The sequence below is a fragment of the Pseudophryne corroboree genome, chromosome 5 (genome assembly GCF_028390025.1).
Source record: "Pseudophryne corroboree isolate aPseCor3 chromosome 5, aPseCor3.hap2, whole genome shotgun sequence".
Classification (NCBI taxonomy): Eukaryota; Metazoa; Chordata; class Amphibia; order Anura; family Myobatrachidae; genus Pseudophryne; species Pseudophryne corroboree.
The window spans coordinates 129,357,418-129,383,278 of record NC_086448.1 but is presented as its reverse complement, the minus strand read 5'-3'; positions in this window follow the sequence as shown (position 1 = coordinate 129,383,278).

Below are 25,861 nucleotides of genomic sequence, written 5' to 3'. Positions count from 1 at the left end.
CCTATAACACTCCTAATATTACTATGGACTCTGGTTTGGGCATAAGTCTCAATAGCTCATCGGGTAAGCCCTCGGACTCTGGTTCTCAAGGTCACAGGATCGAATCACAGCGGGACTAAACTAGAGATGAGCGGGTTCGGTTCCTCGGAATCCGAACCCGCCCGAACTTTATTTTTTTTTACACGGGGCCGAGCGACTCGGATCTTCCCGCCTTGCTCGGTTAACCCGAGCGCGCCCGAACGTCATCATCCCGCTGTCGGATTCTCGCGAGGCTCGGATTCTATCGCGAGACTCGGATTCTATATAAGGAGCCGCGCGTCGCCGCCATTTTCACACGTGCATTGAGATTCATAGGGAGAGGACGTGGCTGGCGTCCTCTCCGTTTATAGAGAAGAGAGTGAGACTAGAGTAGAGAGAGACACAGTAGTAATTTTGGGGAGCATTAGGAGGAGTACTACTACTTGCTGAAGTGATAGATAGATAGTGTGACTGTATAATGTATATCTGACTTGTGGGGGAGACACTGACAGTGGGGAGCAGTTAGAGTCTGAGAGCAGGACTCAGGAGTACATATAACGTACAGTGCACACTTTTGCTGCCAGAGTGCCACACTGCCATTGTGACCACACTGACCACCAGTATAATATATATTGTGATTGTCTGCTTAGGAGTACTACTTGCAAGTTGCTGATAGTGTGACCAGTGACCTGACCACCAGTTTAATAATCACCATCAGTTTAATATATATATATATATATATATATAATTGTATATAATATATATATAATATTGTATACCACCTACCCGTTTTTTTTTTTTTCTTCTTCTTTATACATACTACTATAGTAGCTTACTGTAGCAGTCTGCGGTGCTGCTGAGCTGACAGTGTCCAGCAGGTCCGTCATCAGTCATTACATAATAAATATATATACCTGTCCGGCTGCAGTACTAGTGATATTATATATATATATATATATATTGATTTCATCTCATTATCATCCAGTCTATATTAGCAGCAGACACAGTACGGTAGTCCACGGCTGTAGCTACCTCTGTGTCTGCAGTCGCTCGTCCATCCATAATTGTATACCACCTACCCGTGGTTTTTTTTTTTTTCTTTCTTCTTTATACATACTACTATAGTAGCTTACTGTAGCAGTCTGCGGTGCTGCTGAGCTGACAGTGTCCAGCAGGTCCGTCATCAGTCATTACATAATAAATATATCTACCTGTCCGGCTGCAGTACTAGTGTGATAATATATATATATATATTGATTTCATCTCATTATCATCCAGTCTATATTAGCAGCAGACACAGTACGGTAGTCCACGGCTGTAGCTACCTCTGTGTCGGCAGTCGCTCGTCCATCCATAATTGTATACCACCTACCCGTGGTTTTTTTTTTCTTTCTTCTTTATACATACTACTATAGTAGCTTACTGTAGCAGTCTGCGGTGCTGCTGAGCTGACAGTGTCCAGCAGGTCCGTCATCAGTCATTACATAATAAATATATCTACCTGTCCGGCTGCAGTACTAGTGTGATATTATATATATATATATTGATTTCATCTCATTATCATCCAGTCTATATTAGCAGCAGACACAGTACGGTAGTCCACGGCTGTAGCTACCTCTGTGTCGGCAGTCGCTCGTCCATCCATAATTGTATACCACCTACCCGTGGTTTTTTTTCTTTTCTTTCTTCTTTATACATACTACTATAGTAGCTTACTGTAGCAGTCTGCGGTGCTGCTGAGCTGACAGTGTCCAGCAGGTCCGTCATCAGTCATTACATAATAAATATATCTACCTGTCCGGCTGCAGTACTAGTGTGATATTATATATATATATATATATTGATTTCATCTCATTATCATCCAGTCTATATTAGCAGCAGACACAGTACGGTAGTCCACGGCTGTAGCTACCTCTGTGTCGGCAGTCGCTCGTCCATCCATAATTGTATACCACCTACCCGTGGTTTTTTTTTTCTTTCTTCTTTATACATACTACTATAATAGCTTACTGTAGCAGTCTGCGGTGCTGCTGAGCTGACAGTGTCCAGCAGGTCCGTCATCAGTCATTACATAATAAATATATATACCTGTCCGGCAGCAGTACTAGTGATATTATATATATATATATATTGATTTCATATCATTATCATCCAGTCTATATTAGCAGCAGACACAGTACAGTAGTCCACAGCTGTAGCTACCTCTGTGTCGGCAGTCGCTCGTCCATCCATAAGTATACTAGTATCCATCCATCTCCATTGTTTACCTGAGGTGCCTTTTAGTTGTGCCTATTAAAATATGGAGAACAAAAATGTTGAGGTTCCAAAATTAGGGAAAGATCAAGATCCACTTCCACCTCGTGCTGAAGCTGCTGCCACTAGTCATGGCCGAGACGATGAAATGCCAGCAACGTCGTCTGCCAAGGCCGATGCCCAATGTCATAGTACAGAGCATGTAAAATCCAAAACACCAAATATCAGTAAAAAAAGGACTCCAAAATCTAAAATAAAATTGTCGGAGGAGAAGCGTAAACTTGCCAATATGCCATTTACCACACGGAGTGGCAAGGAACGGCTGAGGCCCTGGCCTATGTTCATGGCTAGTGGTTCAGCTTCACATGAGGATGGAAGTACTCAGCCTCTCGCTAGAAAAATTAAAAGACTCAAGCTGGCAAAAGCACCGTAAAGAACTGTGCGTTCTTCGAAATCCCAAATCCACAAGGAGAGTCCAATTGTGTCGGTTGCGATGCCTGACCTTCCCAACACTGGACGTGAAGAGCATGCACCTTCCACCATTTGCACGCCCCCTGCAAGTGCTGGAAGGAGCACCCGCAGTCCAGTTCCTGATAGTCAGATTGAAGATGTCAGTGTTGAAGTACACCAGGATGAGGAGGATATGGGTGTTGCTGGCGCTGGGGAGGAAATTGACAAGGAGGATTCTGATGGTGAGGTGGTTTGTTTAAGTCAGGCACCCGGGGAGACACCTGTTGTCCGTGGGAGGAATATGGCCGTTGACATGCCTGGTGAAAATACCAAAAAAATCAGCTCTTCGGTGTGGAAGTATTTCAACAGAAATGCGGACAACATTTGTCAAGCCGTGTGTTGCCTTTGTCAAGCTGTAATAAGTAGGGGTAAGGACGTTAACCACCTCGGAACATCCTCCCTTATACGTCACCTGCAGCGCATTCATAATAAGTCAGTGACAAGTTCAAAAACTTTGGGCGACAGCGGAAGCAGTCCACTGACCAGTAAATCCCTTCCTCTTGTAACCAAGCTCACGCAAACCACCCCACCAACTCCCTCAGTGTCAATTTCCTCCTTCCCCAGGAATGCCAATAGTCCTGCAGGCCATGTCACTGGCAATTCTGACGATTCCTCTCCTGCCTGGGATTCCTCCGATGCATCCTTGCGTGTAACGCCTACTGCTGCTGGCGCTGCTGTTGTTACTGCTGGGAGTCGATGGTCATCCCAGAGGGGAAATCGTAAGACCACTTTTACTACTTCCACCAAGCAATTGACTGTCCAACAGTCCTTTGCGAGGAAGATGAAATATCACAGCAGTCATCCTGCTGCAAAGCGGATAACTGAGGCCTTGGCATCCTGGGTGGTGAGAAACGTGGTTCCGGTATCCATCATTACTGCAGAGCCAACTAGAGACTTGATGGAGGTACTGTGTCCCCGGTACCAAATACCATCTAGGTTCCATTTCTCTAGGCAGGCGATACCGAAAATGTACACAGACCTCAGAAAAAGAGTCACCAGTGTCCTAAAAAATGCAGCTGTACCCAATGTCCACTTAACCACGGACATGTGGACAAGTGGAGCAGGGCAGGGTCAGGACTATATGACTGTGACAGCCCACTGGGTAGATGTATGGACTCCCGCCGCAAGAACAGCAGCGGCGGCACCAATAGCAGCATCTCGCAAACGCCAACTCTTTCCTAGGCAGGCTACGCTTTGTATCACCGGTTTCCAGAATACGCACAGCTGAAAACCTCTTACGGCAACTGAGGAAGATCATCGCGGAATGGCTTACCCCAATTGGACTCTCCTGTGGATTTGTGGCATCGGACAACGCCAGCAATATTGTGTGTGCATTAAATCTGGGCAAATTCCAGCACGTCCCATGTTTTGCACATACCTTGAATTTGGTGGTGCAGAATTTTTAAAAAAACGACAGGGGCGTGCAAGAGATGCTGTCGGTGGCCAGAAGAATTGCGGGACACTTTCGGCGTACAGGCACCACGTATAGAAGACTGGAGCAACACCAAAAACGCCTGAACCTGCCCTGCCATCATCTGAAGCAAGAAGTGGTAATGAGGTGGAATTCAACCCTATATATGCTTCAGAGGTTGGAGGATCAGCAAAAGGCCATTCAAGCCTATACAATTCAGCACGATATAGGAGGTGGAATGCACCTGTCTCAAGCGCAGTGGAGAATGATTTCAACGTTGTGCAAGGTTCTGCTGCCCTTTGAACTTGCCACACGTGAAGTCAGTTCAGACACTGCCAGCCTGAGTCAGGTCATTCCCCTCATCAGGCTTTTGCAGAAGAAGCTGGAGACATTGAAGGAGGAGCTAACACGGAGCGATTCCGCTAGGCATGTGGGACTTGTGGATGGAGCCCTTAATTCACTTAACAAGGATTCACGGGTGGTCAATCTGTTGAAATCAGAGCACTACATTTTGGCCACCGTGCTCGATCCTAGATTTAAAACCTACCTTGGATCTCTCTTTCCGGCAGACACAAGTCTGCTGGGGTTCAAAGACCTGCTGGTGAGAAAATTGTCAAGTCAAGCGGAACGCGACCTGTCAACATCTCCTCCTTCACATTCTCCCGCAACTGGGGGTGCGAGGAAAAGGCTCAGAATTCCGAGCCCACCTGCTGGCGGTGATGCAGGGCAGTCTGGAGCGACTGCTGATGCTGACATCTGGTCCGGACTGAAGGACCTGTCAACGATTACGGACATGTCGTCTACTGTCACTGCATATGATTCTCTCCCCATTGAAAGAATGGTGGAGGATTATATGAGTGACCGCATCCAAGTAGGCACGTCACACAGTCCGTACTTATACTGGCAGGAAAAAGAGGCAATTTGGAGGCCCTTGCACAAACTGGCTTTATTCTACCTAAGTTGCCCTCCCACAAGTGTGTACTCCGAAAGAGTGTTTAGTGCCGCCGCTCACCTTGTCAGCAATCGGCGTACGGGGTTACTTCCAGAAAATGTGGAGAAGATGATGTTCATTAAAATGAATTATAATCAATTCCTCCGTGGAGACATTGACCAGCAGCAATTGCCTCCACAAAGTACACAGGGAGCTGAGATGGTGGATTCCAGTGGGGACGAATTGATAATCTGTGAGGAGGGGGATGTACACGGTGATATATCGGAGGATGATGATGAGGTGGACATCTTGCCTCTGTAGAGCCAGTTTGTGCAAGGAGAGATTAATTGCTTCTTTTTTGGTGGGGGTCCAAACCAACCCGTCATTTCAGTCACAGTCGTGTGGCAGACCCTGTCACTGAAATGATGGGTTGGTTAAAGTGTGCATGTCCTGTTTATACAACATAAGGGTGGGTGGGAGGGCCCAAGGACAATTCCATCTTGCACCTCTTTTTTCTTTAATTTTTCTTTGCGTCATGTGCTGTTTGGGGAGTGTTTTTTGGAAGGGCCATCCTGCGTGACACTGCAGTGCCACTCCTAGATGGGCCAGGTGTTTGTGTCGGCCACTAGGGTCGCTTATCTTACTCACACAGCTACCTCATTGCGCCTCTTTTCTTTGCGTCATGTGCTGTTTGGGGAGTGTTTTTTGGAAGGGCCATCCTGCGTGACACTGCAGTGCCACTCCTAGATGGGCCCGGTGTTTGTGTCGGCCACTAGGGTCGCTTATCTTACTCACACAGCTACCTCATTGCGCCTCTTTTTTTCTTTGCGTCATGTGCTGTTTGGGGAGTGTTTTTTGGAAGGGCCATCCTGCGTGACACTGCAGTGCCACTCCTAGATGGGCCCGGTGTTTGTGTCGGCCACTAGGGTCGCTTATCTTACTCACACAACTACCTCATTGCGCCTCTTTTTTTCTTTGCGTCATGTGCTGTTTGGGGAGTGTTTTTTGGAAGGGCCATCCTGCGTGACACTGCAGTGCCACTCCTAGATGGGCCAGGTGTTTGTGTCGGCCACTAGGGTCGCTTATCTTACTCACACAGCTACCTCATTGCGCCTCTTTTTTTCTTTGCGTCATGTGCTGTTTGGGGAGTGTTTTTTGGAAGGGCCATCCTGCGTGACACTGCAGTGCCACTCCTAGATGGGCCCGGTGTTTGTGTCGGCCACTAGGGTCGCTTATCTTACTCACACAGCTACCTCATTGCGCCTCTTTTTTTCTTTGCGTCATGTGCTGTTTGGGGAGTGTTTTTTGGAAGGGCCATCCTGCGTGACACTGCAGTGCCACTCCTAGATGGGCCCGGTGTTTGTGTCGGCCACTAGGGTCGCTTATCTTACTCACACAGCTACCTCATTGCGCCTCTTTTTTTCTTTGCGTCATGTGCTGTTTGGGGAGTGTTTTTTGGAAGGGCCATCCTGCGTGACACTGCAGTGCCACTCCTAGATGGGCCAGGTGTTTGTGTCGGCCACTAGGGTCGCTTATCTTACTCACACAGCTACCTCATTGCGCCTCTTTTTTTCTTTGCGTCATGTGCTGTTTGGGGAGTGTTTTTTGGAACGGCCATCCTGCGTGACACTGCAGTGCCACTCCTAGATGGGCCCGGTGCTTGTGTCGGCCACTAGGGTCGCTTATCTTACTCACACAGCTACCTCATTGCGCCTCTTTTTTTCTTTGCGTCATGTGCTGTTTGGGGAGTGTTTTTTGGAAGGGCCATCCTGCGTGACACTGCAGTGCCACTCCTAGATGGGCCCGGTGTTTGTGTCGGCCACTAGGGTCGCTTAGCTTAGTCATCCAGCGACCTCGGTGCAAATTTTAGGACTAAAAATAATATTGTGAGGTGTGAGGTATTCAGAATAGACTGAAAATGAGTGGAAATTATGGTTTTTGAGGTTAATAATACTTTGGGATCAAAATGACCCCCAAATTCTATGATTTAAGCTGTTTTTTAGTGTTTTTTGAAAAAAACACCCGAATCCAAAACACACCCGAATCCGACAAAAAAAAATCGGTGAGGTTTTGCCAAAACGCGGTCGAACCCAAAACACGGCCGCGGAACCGAACCCAAAACCAAAACACAAAACCCGAAAAATTTCAAGTGCACATCTCTAGACTAAACACAAATTCATATCACAATTTCTATTTATGTTCTTATTTACTTTCGCTTTTTTAGGTAAATAATATTCCTATGTTGCCAGACCTAGACTAGTAGAATTGAATTCCATTTTTATGGACAGAGTGCTATCAGGGTGTTTGAATGATAAACCCAAAGTGGTTTTCAAAAGAGCTAATAATCTAAAGAACCACTTTTCACCTAGTCATTTTAAACCAATTTCTACTCACTGCACTAAGAAGCTGCATATATCTCAGGCACAGAGAGGACAATGTTAGAAATGTCTGAAACCCAGATGTATTACATGTAGATTTGTTGATTCAGAGAGCCATGATTTTTCAGCCCCGAAAGACACTGCGAATCATAAATATAGTATCATCGGATCCATTACTTGTCAGACCACATATGTTATATATGTAATAACCTGCATATGTGGTCTGCAGTATGTAGGACGTACTACTCGGTCCCTGAATATACGGTTCCTAGAACACAGAAGACTTATTAATAAGAAGATACTTACCCATAGTGTTCCCAGACATGTGGTTCAATCACATGGGGGGGATATCAAGGTTATTTCTATCAAGGGCATTGAGCATATAGAAGAGACCCCAAGAGGTGACGATAGGTTCAATCGCCTCTGTAAGCGAGAGGCTTATTGGATTTGTTCGCTCAATACCCTTGTTCCAATGGGTTTGAACGAAAACATTGAAATGAACAATATTTGATAAATTAGTTTATGGCCTAATATGGCACGATCTTGAGTTTATTTATAGAATATTATTATTATTTTTTGCTGGTGTCTGGTTTTTCAAAGCTAATGAATCTAACAAACTCTATTTATACTAGGACGGTTGTATAGATCTTTCTATTATTGTGTAATATGGGATATAACTGGAGGTTCTACACGAGATAAACGCTAGTATGTGTTATAATAATAATAAAAAATAGAATGTTACTTTAGACCAAATTTTGGATAGTTTGCTATTGTAAGGTATATATATACTGTGAAAAATATATATTTACTACCTACTTAGAGGTATTGTTTAGAGTATGTTGTTTGGGGATTTATAATTCCCCTAGTGTGTTGCCATATCTAGACTATATATATAAAAATGGAATTCAATTCTACTAGTCTAGGTCTGGCAACATAGGAATATTATTTACCTAAAAAAGCCAAAGTAAATAAGAACACAAATGGAAATTGTGATCTGAATTTGTGTTTAGTCCCACTGTGATTCGATCCTGTGACCTTGTGAACTAGAGTCTGAGGGCTTACCCGATGAGCTATTGAGATTTACACCCAAACCAGAGTCCATAGTAATATTAGGAGTGTTATAGGTGATTTTCGTCTAGATGACACCAATGTTCTCTGTGATGCCATAAATTAAATATAATAAAACAAAGAAATGTTGTTATATAGAATAATAAGAATTTACTTACCGATAATTCTATTTCTCGTAGTCCGTAGTGGATGCTGGGACTTCCGTAAGGACCATGGGGAATAGCGGCTCCGCAGGAGACTGGGCACAAAGTAAAAGCCTTAGGACTGTTGGTATAGTGCGATGGATCGATACCATAGGTGTGCAGTGGGGAGCCTTAGATAAAGTATTACCTCAGGAGTTACCTTGTATACAGACAGAACGAGACTTGAGATGTATATCTCCTTTATATAGTACTGAAATAGCAGGATCAATACAACAGGTTTCAGTATCATCAGCTTATGTCCTTCTCCCTCAGACTCTTCTAGAAAAAACACATGTGAGGTAAAACAAACAAGTACATAACATATGCAACAGACAAACACTACATCTCTGTAACTATACAGCGCCATCTGCTGCCCCTGTACGGTAACTACATGCATATAAACAAAACCATAGTCTGTTGTCCATATTTCAACACCCCTTCTCAACAGACTGGGTTTCTTCAGTTAGACCCATCTTTGACGTAAGTCTCCAATGTCTCTCTCTGGTAAGAGGCTTAGTCATGATATCAGCTGTCATATCTTCTGTTGGGCAATAGTTCAACTCTATAAGACCTTGTTCCTGTAGATCCCTCAGGAAGTGATGCTTGACATCAATGTGCTTGGTTCTTGGGTTCACTCTTTCTGTTTGCGCTAATGCAAGGCATCCTTGATTATCCTCGTATATCTTGATAGGTTCTTCTTGAGGCATTCCTAGGTCTGATAGTAGTTGCATTAACCATACCACTTCTTGACTGGCGTGAGCTGCTGCAATATATTCAGCTTCTGTAGAAGATAGTGCTACGGTAGACTGCTTCTTGCTTGTCCAGCTGATTAATCCTTCTCCAATAGAGAATAGATATCCACTTGTGGATTTTCTGTCACTTGTGTCTCCAGCCCAATCTGCGTCAACATATCCTGTTAACTTGTGACTTGTGTTTGCTGAGAGCTTAAGCTTCTTGTTAATCGTTCCCTTTAAGTAACGAATTACCCTCTTAACTGCGTTCCAATCCATCTTTGTTGGTTTAGAGACTTTTCTGCTTAAAATCCCGACTGCTGTGGAGATATCTGGTCTGGTGACGGTTGCAATGTATAGCAATTTTCCTATAGCTTTTCTGTATAGATGGTTATCCTCTAACAGGTTGCTCTGATCATTTGGTTCCTTTTCATAACTTGTCTCCATAGGAGTACTTGCTGTCTTTGCATCTTGCATACCAAATTCCTCAATGGTTTCCTGAATTTTGTATTTCTGACTTAGTGTGAATGTTCCATCACCTTCTCTTGAGATTTGCATTCCCAAGTAATGCGTTATGTGGCCGAGGTCTTTTGTTTCAAACTGACGGTTTAGTTCTTGTAACAGTTCAACTTCGTCCCCTTCTTGTTCGAAACAAACTAGCAAATCGTCCACGTAAATTAATACATAGAACCATCTTCCCTCTATCAACTTCGTATAGAGACATGGGTCTGCTTTGCTTCTGATGAATCCCTTTTCTGTCAGAACTCCATTTATCTTTGTATTCCATGCTCTTGCTGCTTGTTTAAGACCATATATACTTTTGTTCAGTTTACATACATGATCTGGGTTCTGAGAATCCACGAAGCCTGGTGGTTGTTCCATGTATATATCTTCCTTTAGTTCACCATGTAGGAAAGCCGTCTTTACATCGAAATGTTTCACTTGCATACCCTTTATGGCTGCTGTTAGGAGTAAGGTTCTAATGGTAGTGTGCTTCACAACTGGAGCAAACGTTTCATCATAATCTTCTCCAAACTTCTGTGAATATCCTTTAGCAACAAGTCTTGCCTTGTATCTTTCTATTTTTCCTTCAGAATCATACTTGACCTTAAAAGTCCATTTACATCCTATGGCCTTTTTGTCTAATGGTAGTCTGGTCAATGTCCATGTCTGATTGTCTTCCATTGATTCCATTTCTTCTTTTGCGGCTCCTAGCCATTTCTGTGCTTCTCTTTCAGAAAAATTTGCAATTTCTTCCCATGATGCCGGTTCTTGTATGTTAATGGCTTTTGCTTTGTAAGATAAACGTGTAGGTGCTTTTCCCTTATTTTCTCTTGAAGAGCGTCTCACACCCTCGGATGCACTCTCATGAGTGTCGCTGGTATTTGTCTTGTGTTGTGCTTCAACTTCTTGAATGATCTCTACTTCATCTGTTTCTTTGGATTTGGTGCTTTCTTCTTCTTCAGTAGAGTCTACTGGAGTTATGACATCATCTCGTGTTTCTTCTATGAATGTCACACTGTTGCTTATAACTACTTTTCCAGTTCTTGGATTTAAGATTCTGTAGCCTTTTGAATGTTCACTATAGCCGACTAGAACTCCCTCTTCTGCTCGGTTCTGCAACTTGCTTCGTTTTTCAGCAGGAATGTAAACGAAGGCTCTGCATCCAAAAACTCTAATGTGCTTTAAGCTGGGTTTCTTACCGTGCCACAGCTCATATGGTGTTTTCCTTACTGCTTTGGAAAGTAGTCTGTTTTGAAGATAGGTGGCTGTTGCTGCTGCTTCACCCCAATATTTATCAGGTAGTCCTGAATCTGTAAGCATGCACCTTATCATTTCTGTTAGTGATCTGTTTTTCCTCTCAGATACGCCATTTTGCTCTGGTGTATATGGTACTGTCTTCTGATGCTCAATACCGAGTCCTCTTAAGTACCGTTCTATTTTCTGTCCTGTGAACTCGCCTCCATTGTCGCTGCGTAGAGTTAGCATATTCCTCTTGAACCTGTTTCTGGTCATGTTCACATAGTCTTGCAGCTTTTCAAAGACTTCATCTTTACTTTTTATTAGATAAGTGACTGTGAACCTTGAGTAGTCATCAATGAATGTCAGCATATACCTTTTGTCTCCTACGGTTCGCGTTTTCATAGGTCCGCATACATCACTATGTACCAGGTCTAGTGGTCTGGAAGCTCTGTTTTCACTTTTCTTAGGAATTGTTATCCTTGTCGCTTTCGCTTTTATGCAACATTGACACTTCATCATTTCTGAACAGTCTGACACTTTGAGATCCCTGGCTAGGTCTCTCTTCTGCATTTCCTTTATGCAATCTGGGTGTCTGTGTCCTAATCTTCTATGCCACTTGTGAATACAGTCAGCGTGTTTCTGTGTACTCAGCTTTGCCTGCTGTGCTGCAATATCCAGACAGTATAAATGTTCTTTTATTCTGGCTGTAGCTAGTGTTTCTCTTCCGTTTTGGATAAAACACTTATTATTCTGAAACTTTACAGTAAGTCCTTTTTCTACTAGATTCTTTACTGATAGCAGTGCTCCCTCAAGCTTGGGAACATATAGCACATCTGTTACGGGTATTTCTGTATAGCTGCCATTACCCTTGGAGCATAGGAATTTACCATTCCCTTTCCCTTCTGCAATGATATTTGTTCCATCTGCTAGGTAGATTGTTTCTTTATGGTTCAAATCAAGTTCAGTAAAAAAGTCCTTGTTATTTGTCATGTGACTAGTCGCTCCTGAGTCTACATACCACTTTTCTGATAATTGGGTTACTGTCGCTTTAAATGTTCCATTCCAATTGTGTGCTCCTGTATCTGTAAGTGTGGCTTTGGCTCTTTGTTTGTGTAATCTTTCTGGTGGTTTGTGCTGCTCTGTCTTCCATATGGTGCAATCTCTTTTCAGGTGACCCACTTTCTTGCATCTGAAACATGCTCTTGTTTCCCTGGTGTGTGGCTTAGTGTCCGCCATTTTAAGTGCTTTCTCTGTGTCACTTTCAGTATTGCACTCTGTAAGCTCCTTTCTGCGTTGATACTCCTCTATGAGCCTGTTCTTCACAAAGTCTGGTGTGATTTCTGCTTCAGGTCTCATTTCTAGTGCGTTTATTAGTGCACTGTATGTATCTGGTAAACTGCAAAGGAGGATGGCTACTATGTGGTTGCTTTTGATTTCTTCTCCCATTGACCTGAGCTGTATGGTTATCTCTAGTAGTGCACTGATGTGTTCTTGCATTGTCTTGCCTTTATTAAATCTCATTTGATATAATTTTCTTAATAGGAATAGTTTGCTGTTCAAACTTGCTCCTTCATGCACTCTCTGCAAAGCACACCACATGCCTTTAGCTGTACTCTCTTGTCTTATGTGTATAAGCTGTTCATCTTCCACTAGTAAACTTATAGTGGCTCTTGCCTGTCTGTCCTTCTTAATCCACTGCTGATCCTCTCCTTCAGGTCTGTCTGCATTTATAACATCCCATAAATCATCTCTGGTTAATAGCATTTCTACTTTAAACTTCCATGTTTGATAGTTCTCATTAGAAAGCTTGCTTGCAGCTAGTCTGAGATCTGTGTAATTTGCCATAACCCTTCCTTGTATAGATCTCTCTATTCTTCTGTGGTATTAAACTTGTTTTACTCACAGTTTTCTTTCCAAGGTTCTCCTGGGTTGTTTCTTGTGTGTTACACAGTCTGCTGTCTGCGCCTGCTGGGACTTGCAGTGCGACTCGTGATCTGGATGCTGCTTGGGATGCACTCCTGAAAACTTTATCTTGTATAGACTCCAGTCTGGGCCCATAACCTGTTGGTATAGTGCGATGGATCGATACCATAGGTGTGCAGTGGGGAGCCTTAGATAAAGTATTACCTCAGGAGTTACCTTGTATACAGACAGAACGAGACTTGAGATGTATATCTCCTTTATATAGTACTGAAATAGCAGGATCAATACAACAGGTTTCAGTATCATCAGCTTATGTCCTTCTCCCTCAGAGACTCTTCTAGAAAAAACACATGTGAGGTAAAACAAACAAGTACATAACATATGCAACAGACAAACACTACATCTCTGTAACTATACAGCGCCATCTGCTGCCCCTGTACGGTAACTACATGCATATAAACAAAACCATAGTCTGTTGTCCATATTTCAACAAGGACTAGCTGGTGTGCACTGGCTCCTCCCCCTATGACCCTCCTCCAAGCCTCAGTTAGGATACTGTGCCCGGACGAGCGTACACAGTAAGGAAGGATTTTGAATCCCGGGTAAGACTCATACCAGCCACACCAATCACACCGTACAACCTGTGATCTGAACCCAGTTAACAGTATGATAAAACTTAGGAGCCTCTAAAAAGATGGCTCACAACAATAAACAACCCGATTTTTTGTAACAATAACTATATACAAGTACTGCAGACAATCCGAACTTGGGATGGGCGCCCAGCATCCACTACGGACTACGAGAAATAGAATTATCGGTAAGTAAATTCTTATTTTCTCTGACGTCCTAGTGGATGCTGGGACTTCCGTAAGGACCATGGGGATTATACCAAAGCTCCCAAACGGGCGGGAGAGTGCGGATGACTCTGCAGCACCGAATGAGAGAACTCCAGGTCCTCCTCAGCCAGGGTATCGAATTTGTAAAATTTTTCAAACGTGTTTGCCCCTGACCAAGTAGCTGCTCGGCAAAGTTGTAAAGCCGATACCCCTCGGGCAGCCGCCCAAGATGAGCCCACTTTCCTTGTGGAATGGGCTTTAACAGATTTTGGCTGTGGCAGTCCTGCCACAGAATGTGCAAGCTGAATTGTACTACAAATCCAACGAGCAATCGTCTGCTTAGAAGCAGGAGCACCCAGCTTGTTGGGTGCATACAGGATAAACAGCGAGTCAGATTTTCTGACTCCAGCCGTCCTGGAAACATATATTTTCAGGGCCCTGACTACGTCCAGTAACTTGGAGTCCTCCAAGTCCCTAGTAGCCGCAGGTACCACAGTAGGTTGGTTCATGTGAAACGCTGAAACCACCTTAGGGAGAAATTGAGGACGAGTCCTCAATTCTGCCCTGTCTGAATGAAAAATTAGGTAAGGGCTTTTATATGATAAAGCCGCCAATTCTGAGACACGCCTGGCTGAAGCCAGGGCTAACAGCATTACCACTTTCCATGTGAGATATTTCAAGTCCACAGTGGTGAGAGGTTCAAACCAATGTGATTTTAGGAACCCTAAAACTACATTGAGATCCCAAGGTGCCACTGGTGGCACAAAAGGAGGCTGTATATGCAGTACCCCCTTGACAAACGTCTGAACTTCAGGCACTGAAGCCAGTTCTTTCTGGAAGAAGATCGACAGGGCCGAAATTTGAACCTTAATGGATCCTAATTTTAGGCCCATAGACAGTCCTGCTTGCAGGAAATGTAAGAAACGACCCAGTTGAAATTCCTCTGTGGGGGCCTTCTTGGCCTCACACCACGCAACATATTATCGCCAAATGCGGTGATAATGTTTCGCGGTTACATCCTTCCTGGCTTTGATCAGGGTAGGGATGACTTCATCTGGAATGCCTTTTTCCATCAGGATCCGGCGTTCAACCGCCATGCCGTCAAACGCAGCCGCGGTAAGTCTTGGAACAGACAAGGTCCCTGCTGGAGCAGGTCCTTTCTTAGAGGTAGAGGCCACGGATCCTCCGTGAGCATCTCTTGCAGTTCCGGGTACCAAGTTCTTCTTGGCCAATCCGGAGCCACGAGTATAGTTCTTACTCCTCTCTTTCTTATGATTCTCAGTACTTTTGGTATGAGAGGAAGAGGAGGGAACACATACACCGACTGGTACACCCACGGTGTTACCAGTCTGCTGAGGAAGTCTGCTTCCCAGTTGTCCACTCCCGGAATGAACACTGCTGACAGTGCTACCACATGATTTTCCGCCCAGCGGAGAATCCTTGCAGCTTCTGCCATTGCCCTCCTGCTTCTTGTGCCGCCCTGTCTGTTGACGTGGGCGACTGCCGTGATGTTGTCCGATTTGATCAATACCGACTGACCCTGAAGCAGAGGCCTTGCTTGACTTAGGGCATTGTAAATGGCCCTTAGTTCCAGGATATTTATGTGAAGAGACGTTTCCATGCTTGACCACAAGCCCTGGAAATTTCTTCCCTGTGTGACTGCTCCCCAGCCTCTTAGGCTGGCATCCGTGGTCACCAGCATCCAATCCTGAATGCCGAATCTGCGGCCCTCTAGAAGATGAGCCCTCTGTAACCACCACAGGAGAGACACCCTTGTCCTTGGAGATAGGGTAATCCGCTGATGCATCTGAAGATGCGATCCGGACCATTTGTCCAGCAGATCCCACTGAAACGTTCTTGCATGGAATCTTCCGAATGGAATCGCTTCGTAAGAAGCCACCATTTTTCCCAGGACTCTCGTGCATTGATGCACTGACACCTGGCCTGGTTTTAGGAGGTTCCTGACTAGCTCGGATAACTCACTGGCCTTCTCCTCCGGGAGAAACACCTTTTTCTGGACTGTGTCCAGAATCATCCCCAGGAACAGTAGACGTGTTGTTGGAATCAGCTGTGATTTTGGGATATTTAGAATCCACCCGTGCTGACGTAACACTACCTGAGACAGTGCTACTCCGAACTCTAGCTGTTCCCTGGACCTTGCCCTTATCAGGAGATCGTCCAAGTAAGGGATAATTAAGACGCCTTTTCTTCGAAGAAGAATCATCATTTCGGCCATTACCTTGGTAAAGACCCGGGGTGCCGTGGACAATCCAAACGGCAGCGTCTGAAACTGATAATGACAGTCTTGTACCACAAACCTGAGGTACCCTTGGTGAGAAGGGAAGATTGGGACATGGAGATAAGCATCTTTGATGTCCAGAGATACCATATAGTCCCCTTCTTCCAGATTCACTATCACTGCTCTGAGTGATTCCATCTTGAACTTGAACCTTTTTATGTAAGTGTTCAAGGATTTTAGATTTAAAATTGGTCTCACCGAGCCGTCCGGCTTCGGTACCACAAACAGCGTGGAATAATACCCCTTTCCCTGTTGTAGGAGGGGTACCTTGATTATCACCTGCTGGGAATACAGCTTGTGAATAGCTTCCAATACTGCCTCCCTGTCGGAGGGAGACGTTGGTAGAGCAGACTTCAGGAATCTTCGAGGGGAAGACGTCTCGAATTCCAATTTGTACCCCTGTGATACTACCTGCAGGATCCAGGGGTCCTCTTGCGAGTGAGCCCACTGCGCGTTGAAATTTTTGAGACGGGCCCCCACCGTGCCTGAGTCCGCTTGTAAAGCCCCAGCGTCATGCTGAAGACTTGGCAGAAGCGGGGGAGGGCTTCTGCTCCTGGGAAGAGGCTGCCTGGTGCAGTCTTTTTCCTCTTCCTCTGCCCCGGGGCAGAAATGAGTGGCCTTTTGCCCGCTTGTTCTTATGGGAACGAAAGGACTGAGTTTGAAAAGACGGTGTCTTTTTCTGCTGAGAGGTGACCTGGGGTAAAAAGGTGGACTTTCCAGCCGTTGCCGTGGCCACCAGGTCTGATAGACCGACCCCAAATAACTCCTCCCCTTTATACGGCAATACTTCCATATGTCGTTTGGAATCTGCATCACCTGACCACTGTCGCGTCCATAACGCCCTTCTGGCAGAAATGGACATCGCACTCACTCTTGATGCCAGGGTGCAAATATCCCTCTGTGCATCACGCATATATAGTAATGCATCCTTTAAATGCTCTATAGTTAATAATATACTGTCCCTATCCAGGGTATCAATATTTTCAGTCAGGGAATCCGACCAAGCCACTCCAGCGCTGCACATCCAGGCTGAGGCGATTGCTGGTCGCAGTATAACACCAGTATGTGTGTATATACCTTTTAGGATATTTTCCAGCCTTCTATCAGCTGGTTCCTTGAGGGCGGCCGTATCAGGAGACGGTAACGCCACTTGTTTTGATAAGCGTGTGAGCGCCTTATCTACCATAGGGGGTGTTTCCCAACGTGCCCTAACCTCTGGCGGGAAAGGGTATAGTGCCAATAATTTGTTAGAAATCAGCAGTTTTTTATAGGGGGAAACCCACGCCTTATCACACACCTCATTTAATTCATCTGATTCAGGAAAAACTACTGGTAGTTTTTTCACACCCCACATAATACCCTTTTTTGTGGTACTTGTAGTGTCAGAAATGTTCAATGCCTCCTTCATCGCCGTGATCATGTAACGTGTGGCCCTACTGGACATTACGTTCGTCTCCTCACCGTCGACACTGGATTCAGTATCCGTGTCTGGGTCTGTGTCGACCATCTGAGGTAATGGGCGTTTTAGCGCCCCTGACGGTGTCTGAGACGCCTGAATAAGCACTAACTGATTTGCCGGCTGTCTCATGTCGTCAACAGTTTTTTGCAAAGTGCTGACATTGTCACGTAATTCTTTAAATACAACCATCCAGTCAGGTGTCGACTCCCTAGGGGGTGACATCACTAACACAGGCAATTGCTCTGCTTCCACATCATTTTCCTCCTCATACATGTCGACACAATCGTACCGACACCCAGCACACACACAGGGAATGCTCTGACAGAGGATAGGACCCCACTAGCCCTTTGGGGAGACAGAGGGAGAGTTTGCCAGCACACACCAGAGCGCTATATATATTCAGGGATAACCTTATATAAGTGTTACTCCCTTTATAGCTGCTGTATTATATATTAGCTGCCAATAGTGCCCCCCTCTCTTGTTTTACCCTGTTTCTGTAGTGTAGTCTGCAGGGGAGAGTCAGGGAGCCGTCCTTCCAGCGGAGCTGTGAAAGAAAATGGCGCTTGTGTGCTGAGGAGATAGGCTCCGCCCCCTTCACGGCGGCCTTTTCTCCCGCTTTTTTCTGGAAAACTGGCAGGGGTTAAATGCATCCATATAGCCCAGGAGCTATATGTGATGCATTTCTTTAGCCACATAAGGTTTTTATCAAGTTTTATTGCGTCTCAGGGTGCTCCCCCCCAGCGCCCTGCACCCTCAGTGACCGGAGTGTGAAGTGTGCTGAGAGCAATGGCGCACAGCTGCAGTGCTGTGCGCTACCTTATCTGAAGACAGGAACGTCTTCTGCCGCCGCTTTCTCCGGACCTCTTCGCTCTTCTGGCTCTGTAAGGGGGCCGGCGGCGCGGCTCCGGGACCCATCCAGGCTGAACCTGTGATCGTCCCTCTGGAGCTAATGTCCAGTAGCCAAGAAGCCCAATCCACTCTGCACGCAGGTGAGTTCGCTTCTTCTCCCCTTAGTCCCGCGCTGCAGTGAGCCTGTTGCCAGCAGGACTCACTGAAAATAAAAAACCTAAGTATACTTTTACTTCTAAGCAGCTCAGGAGAGCCACCTAGATTGCACCCTTCTCGGCCGGGCACAAAATCTTAACTGAGGCTTGGAGGAGGGTCATAGGGGGAGGAGCCAGTGCACACCAGCTAGTCCTAAAGCTTTTACTTTGTGCCCAGTCTCCTGCGGAGCCGCTATTCCCCATGGTCCTTACGGAAGTCCCAGCATCCACTAGGACGTCAGAGAAATTATAATTTTTATACCTGTATGTAATTATTAATGTGTTTACAAAGAGTTTAGATACATGTAATCTCCCTTAATAATGCTGTAAAGATTGATAAAGATTCTCTTATAAAGATAGAGAGGTTCAATAAGCTGGTGCATCAATTAGATACAGGTGTATTCCAAATGAATGAGACTTTCCTATTGGCTGAATGGACTTTAAAAGCATTTCTATTGTGGACACCTGTACTAATCTCCTGAGGAAACCGCTTACCATTAGAGCGGAGAAATGCGTAGAGCACGCTCCACTGTGCACCGTGTATGCTACAGCCAGTCCGGTTCCATTCCAGCAGCTTCCTCTGTGTGCAAGCTTTTACCGCATCCACCATCTGTGAGGACCGAGCGCCGTGACCGCTAGATCCGGCGAGTCCTCCCGGGACACCTTTGACCGCTGGGTCCAACACCATTAAGTATCCATGCAGTGCCATCTTGAAAAATACTAGCAATTTGGTGGAGAAATTTCCGTGACAGCCTGGTCTGGTAATTCCATCTTCTGCATTGTCTGTGTTGTTACACTAAACGGATACTTGAACTGATATAAAGCTCTAATCTGAATTATCATGAAACCACTCTATGTTCACTAATTACGAGCGCACCTGGAGGACATAATTACAGCCTAAAGGCAGTTAAGAGGAATCCTGGATTGCTAATTAAGCTTTGGCCGGCAATAACCATCTGATATCTGTTGTTGTAGATTACAATTGGAATCTGCCCTTTTAACTTTTAAATAGAGTTATGTGCACTTTTATGAGCCTATTGAAGTGTCAGCTTATATAGATACTCAATTGAGTTTTTATTATGCTATATGTGTGTATAAACTGATATTAAATCTACTAATTGAATTTTAAACCAGCGCTCCTTATCTTTGCTTCTAGTTTACCAGAGATATATATATTTATCTTATCTTGACATCCAGTTGTCTTATACGAGCTGCGATTGGAAGCTATTTATTACATGTATTGACAAAAGAAAAAATCCCCTTTTTTTCGTGTTTATACAGGTAGATGTATTTGTTCTTGTGCGCCTGATGAACTATTCAGATACACTCAAGTAACGTTGAGTGTATATTGAAAAGTAAAACTATCCTTCTGGAAAAATATAGATAGGGCCGAAATCTGCACCTTAATTGAGCCTGGCTTTAGGCCCATATCCACTCCTGTCTGTAGAAAGTGGAGAAAACGGCCCAAGTAGAAATCTTCCGTAGGAGCATTCTTGGCTTCACACCAAGATACATACTTCCTCCAGATACGGTGATAATGTTTCGCCGTTACTTCCTTCCTAGCCTTTATCAGAGTAGGGATGACTTCTTCCGGAATACCCTTCCCCGCTAGGATTCGGTGTTCAACTGCCATGCCGTCAAATGTAACCGCGGTAAGTCTTGGAACACGCAGGGCCCCTGCTGCAACAGGTCCTCTCTGAGAGGAAGAGGCCACGGATCTCCTGTGAGGATCTCCTGAAGATCTGAATACCAGGCCCTTCGAGGCCAATCTGGAACAATGAGTATTGTCTGAACTCTTTTTAGTTTTATGATTCTCAATATTTTTGAGATGAGAGGAAGAGGAGGGAACACATAGACCGACTGAAACACCCATGGTGTCACCAGGGCGTCCACCGCTACTGCCTGAGGGTCCCTTGACCTGGCACAATACCTCCGAAGCTTCTTGCTGAGGTGTGATGCCATCATGTCTATTTGAGGAAGTCCCCAAAGACTTGTTATTTCTGCAAAGACTTCTTGATGAAGACTCCACTCTCCTGGATGGAGATCGTGTCTGCTGAGGTAGTCTGCTTCCCAGTTGTCCACTCCCGCTGACAGAGCGCTTACGTGATTTTCTGCCCAGCGCAGAATCCTGGTGGCTTCCACCATTGCCACTCTGCTCCTTGTCCCGCCTTGGCGGTTTACATGAGCCACGGCTGTGACGTTGTCTGATTGAATCAGAACCGGTAGGTCGCGAAGAAGATTCTCCGCTTGTCGTAGGCCGTTGTATATGGCCCTTAATTCCAGTATGTTGATGTGTAGACAAACCTCCTGGCTTCACCACAGTCCCTGAAAATTCCTGCCTTGTGTGACTGCTCCCCATCCTTGGAGGCTCGCGTCCGTGGTCACCAGAACCCAGTTCTGAATGCCGAACCTGCGACCTTCTAGAAGGTGAGCACTCTGCAGCCACCACAGGAGAGACACCCTGGCCCTGGGGGATAGGGTTATTTTCTGATGTATTGGAAGGTGGGACCCGGACCACTTGTCCAGAAGGTCCCACTGAAAAGTCCTCGCATGAAACCTGCCGAAGGGGATGGCCTCGTAGGTCGCCACCATTTTCCCCAGTACCCGAGTGCATTGATGTACTGACACTCTTTTTGGTTTTAACAGGTCTCTGACCATGTTCTGGAGTTCCTGGGCTTTTTCCATCGGGAGAAAAACCCTCTTTTGTTCTGTGCCCAGAATCATGCCTAAGAAAGACAGCCGAGTTGTTGGAGCCAACTGTGACATTGGTAGATTTAGGATCCAGCCATGTCGCTGCAGCACTCTCAGGGAGAGCGACACGCTTTTCTGTAACTGTTACTTTGATCTCACTTTTATCAGGAGATCGTCCAAGTACGGGATAATTGTGAGTCCTTGCCTGCGCAGGAGTACCATAATTTCCGCCATTACCTTGGTGAAAACCCTCGGGGCCGTGGAAAGCCAAAACGGCAACGTCTGAAATTGGTAATGACAGTCCTGTACAGCGAATCTCAGGTACGCCTGATGAGGAGGATAAATGGGGACATGAAGGTATGCATCCTTTATGTCTAGAGACACCATAAAATCCCCCCCTTCCAGGCTGGAGATCACTGCCCTTAGCGATTCCATCTTGAACTTGAACCATTTTAAGTACAGGTTCAGTGATTTTAAGTTTAGAATGGGTCAGACTGAGCCATCCGGTTTCGGGACCACAAATAGGGTTGAATAGTACCCTTTTCCCTGTTGTATTAAGGGAACCTTGATAATCACTTGCTGTAGACACAGCTTTTGAATTGCAGCTAAAACTATCTCCCTCTGTGGGTGAGACGTTGGTAAAGCCGATTTGAAGAATCGGCGGGGAGGCACGTCTTTGAATTCCAGCTTGTAGCCTTGGGATACAATTTCCATCACCCAAGGATCCATGTCCGACTGAATCCAGACGTGGCTGAAGAGTCGAAGACGTGCCCCCACTGGAGCGGACTCCCCCAGTGGAGCCCCAGCGTCATGCGGTGGATTTAGTAGAAGCCGGGGAGGACTTCTGTTCCTGGGAACTGGCCGTAGCAGGCATTCTTTTCCCTTTACCCTTACCTCTGGTGAGGAAGGAAGAGCCCCGACCTCTTCTGGACTTATGCGACCGAAAGGACTGCATCTGATACTGCGGCGTTTTCTTTTGCTGTGGGGGAACATAAGGCAAAAAAGTAGATTTACCCGCGGTAGCTGTGGAAACCAGGTCCGCTAGAGCTTCCCCAAATAAAACCTCACCCTTGTAAGGTAAAACTTCCATATGCCTTTTTGAGTCGGCATCACCCATCCACTGGCGGGTCCACAGTGCTCGCCTAGCAGAAATCGCCATGGCGTTGGCCCTTGAACCTAGTAGGCCGACGTCTCTCTGAGCGTCCCTCATATATAAGACTGCGTCTTTGATGTGACCTAAGATCAACAAAATGGTATCCCTATCTAGGGTATCCATATCAGCTGACAAGGTATCTGTCCAAGCTGCTACCGCGCTACAAACCCAAGCTGATGCTATTGCCGGTCTGAGCAAAGCACCCGTATGTGTATAAATTGATTTTAAAGTAATTTCCTGTCTGCGGTCAGCAGGATCCTTGAGGGCTGCCGTGTCTGGAGACGGTAGCGCCACCTTCTTGGATAAGCGCGTCAAAGCCTTGTCTACCCTGGGCGAGGATTCCCACCGTACCCTGTCCTGTGCCGGGAAAGGATACGCCATAAGAATTCTTTTGGGAATCTGCAGTTTTTTGTCTGGAGTTTCCCAAGCTTTTTCAAATAATGTGTTCAGCTCATGAGATGGGGGAAATGTCACCTCAGGTTTCTTTTCCTTAAACATGTGTACCCTCGTGTCAGGGACAGAGGGGTCATCTGTGAAACATCTTTTATTGCAATAATCATATAATGAATACTTTTTGCCACCCTTGGGTGTAACCTTGCATCATCGTAGTCGACACTGGAGTCAGACTCCGTGTCGGTATCAGTGTCTGCCATTTGGGAAAGGGGACGTTTTTGAGACCCTGAAGGGCCCTGTGACACAGTCAAAGCCATGGATTGACTCCTTACTTTTTCCCTGAACTCTGCTTTGTCCAACCTCTTATGTAATAATGTCACATTTGCATTTAAAACATTCCACATGTCCAACCAATCAGGTGTCGGCGTTGCCGACGGAGACACCACAATCATCTGCTCGACCTCCTCCTTAGAAGAGACTTCCGCTTCAGACATGCCGACACACTCGTACCGACACCCCCACACACACAGGGATATTTATATGGAGACAGATCCCCAACAAGGCCCTTTGGAGAGGCAGAGAGAGAGTATGCCAGCACACACCCAGCGCCAACTGACACTGGAAAAACCAATTCCCAGCTAAATAGCGCTTTTATATAATTATGTGCATAAAATACACCCACTGCGCCTTACAAGTGCCCCCCCCCCCCTCTTTTCTGCCCTGTGTCACCATGTTCAGCAGGGGAGAGTCCGGGGAGCCAGCTTCTCTGCAGTGTCTGTGGAGAAAATGGCGCTGGTTAGTGCTGAGGGATCAAGTTCTGCCCCCTCAGCGGCGGGCTTCGGTCCCGCTCAATTTCTTTAAATACTGGCGGGGGATTTACTATATACAGCCCACGGAGCCTATATATTCATTTTAGCCAGTCCTAGAGGTTTAAAATTGCTGCCCAGGGCGACCCCCCTGCGCCCTGCACCCATCAGTGCCTGCTGTGTGTGTTGTATGTGGGAGCAATGGCGCGCAGCGTTACCGCTGCGCGTTACCGCTGCGCGTTACCTCAGAGAAGATCTGAAGTCTTCTGCCGCCTTTGAAGTCTTCTTTCTTCTTATACTCACCCGGCTTCTATCTTCCGGCTCTGTGAGGAGGACGGCGGCGCGGCTTCGGGACGAACGGCGAGGGGAGACCTGCATTCCGACTCCCTCTGGAGCTAATGGTGTCCAGTAGCCTAAGAAGCAGAGCCTAGCATTTAAGTAGGTCTGCTTCTCTCTCCTCAGTCCCATGATGCAGGGAGCCTGTTGCCAGCAGTGCTCCCTGAAAATAAAAAACCTAACAAAATTCTTTTTTCAGAGAAACTCAGGAGAGCTCCCTGTAATGCACCCAGTCTCCTCTGGGCACAGGATCTAACTGAGGTCTGGAGGAGGGGCATAGAGGGAGGAGCCAGTGCACACCCATTCTAAAGTTCTTTATAGTGCCCATGTCTCCTGCGGAGCCCGTCTATACCCCATGGTCCTTACGGAGTCCCCAGCATCCTCTAGGACGTAAGAGAAAAGGTGTTGGGTATTGAAGGTGGATGGGAGCTGGGAACAAGAGGAGTAGGCAAGGACAGGAGGCAGGGTGCTGGGTATTAGAGGGAAGTCGGAGACAGAGGATGAGGGAGCCAGGGACTGGAGAGGTGGTGGGCATAGGAGAAAGAGGTGGGGTGCCGATATTACAGGTGGCGGGAATCTGGGAGCAGGAGGAGTAGGTGGGGACAGAAGGAGGCGGAGTACCGGGAATTTGACGTAGAGTGGAGACAGAGATAAAAGAAGGAGTGGAGTCAGAAATTAGAGATAGAGAGCGTGGGGCTGCTGAGCCAGGAGTCGGGGCCTCGCATCTGCATTATACTTACTGGCCGGGCACTGCCTCTGGTAGTAGAGTAGATGTGCTCATTGCTGCTGTGTTATTGGTACCTACATCCGGCCCAAGGTGCTTGAAACAGGACAGCCTGGGGGGCATCTGTCACCCTGCCCCCTAGCCCAGACCACCACAGGTGTCCACGTACTTCAATCTGGGTGTCTGACTAGAACAGGAAGGAGCCCCCCAAGGATTGTTAAAGTATAAACATTATTTAAGAATATCCTAATAATCTTTATATCTGTTATACATTGGTAAATACCCGTTGTTTTTCAAACTGCTGTCTGCTTATATTACATTATAATAACAATGTTGTGCTTTGTCAATTACTACTCAATTACACTATATTTTCATAGATAGAATGTTTTACGTAATGTTGACATTCTCAAAACCAATACAGGCTGCAACTTAAGATGGACAAAACTTTTGACAGATCTGTAGTTGAACATGTAACAGAGCTTCCTGTACCCCAAACTCTTGTTTAGATAGTAGCCAGCTCATTCAGATGTGGTTGTGTAACACTCAGGTAAGTATTGCACGATGTGCAATATACGGGTGAGTATGCCGGTTACTTAGTACAATATTGTTTACCTCTTAAGGTCACTTCTTACAGGAAAAGTAACAAGGAAGAATTCAAGGAGTTTTAACAATGGTTTTACTTCTGGAAGCTTGAATACATTTGTAGAAACTATGTGTATTACCATAACATTTTACAAAAGGGCAAAACAACCAAACAAACAATTTTATTGCTCGCCAATGTAGTATTTCTGAGTCTTCTTCCCCGAGGTAGGCACAGATGTTAACTATATCAGTAATATAGATCAATTCTCAATATGCAGACAAAACAATATCATTACCATTTCTAGTCCGATATAAGCAAACTTTTTTTTACAGAATTACGGTCTATTTCTTGGTTTAATTAATAAAGTAAAACATTAAACCTAGGCATTCA